Raw genomic sequence first — 910 nt, forward strand, 5'->3', positions numbered from 1 at the left:
CGTATACACAGTTTGATATCAATGATTTGTACTGGCAGAATCTTATGTAAATACACGAATGGATTTCACATTTTACAAATATGCATTCAAATCTTATTGATATAATAGCCATTAGAACTCGAATTTGTGATCGAGCTATGCATGAATAATTGAAGAACGATTTGGTTGATCACATATGGACAAAATATTCCACAAATTACGTTTAAATTAATTGTGTTTTATGTTATTTATGCAATAAAATATATTCCATATATGTTTTAAAATTTAGTTTGCAATAATTATTATGTTTTTAATAATTAAATTGTAAAAAAAAAATATTAATATTTTTTATTCTAAGATGCACAACTTAAGAACCTACCAATGATCCTGCATAAAAACAAAAAACAAAAATACAAATCTTAAATTTTACACTTTTCAGTTTATTACTAAATTAATCCTAAGATACACATGTAATATCCTACCATTGAGCGCCTTGTCGTTGCTTTGTATGGCATGTCTTTTCAGTTTCTTGATAATGTTTTTCTGTTTTCCCCCTACTATCAGTTCCCAAAATCTGCATTCTCCACAAAATGTACCTAAGAGTACTTAGGGATTTATTACAAAATGTCAACTTAGGGATTTATTACAAAATGGACCTAAGAGTACTTAGCCTTTGAGACCATCCTCAATGGTAGGATGTTAGGTGTATCTTAGATGAATTAGGGATTTAATTTAAATCAAAATGGTAATTAAAATCTAAGATATGGTATCTTATATAAGATACACAACAATGTTTAAGATACGGTGACGTGGCAGTTTTTGAGTGGATGTTGAAATAAATATTTGGGATAATGAAAAAATTAGAAATATTATGCGAGCTTGTATAATATTTTTACAATATCATTGTAGAAAACGAACGAGATACGTATAC

The sequence above is a fragment of the Capsella rubella genome, unplaced genomic scaffold (genome assembly GCF_000375325.1).
Source record: "Capsella rubella cultivar Monte Gargano unplaced genomic scaffold, Caprub1_0 scaffold_3, whole genome shotgun sequence".
Lineage (NCBI taxonomy): Eukaryota > Viridiplantae > Streptophyta > Magnoliopsida > Brassicales > Brassicaceae > Capsella > Capsella rubella.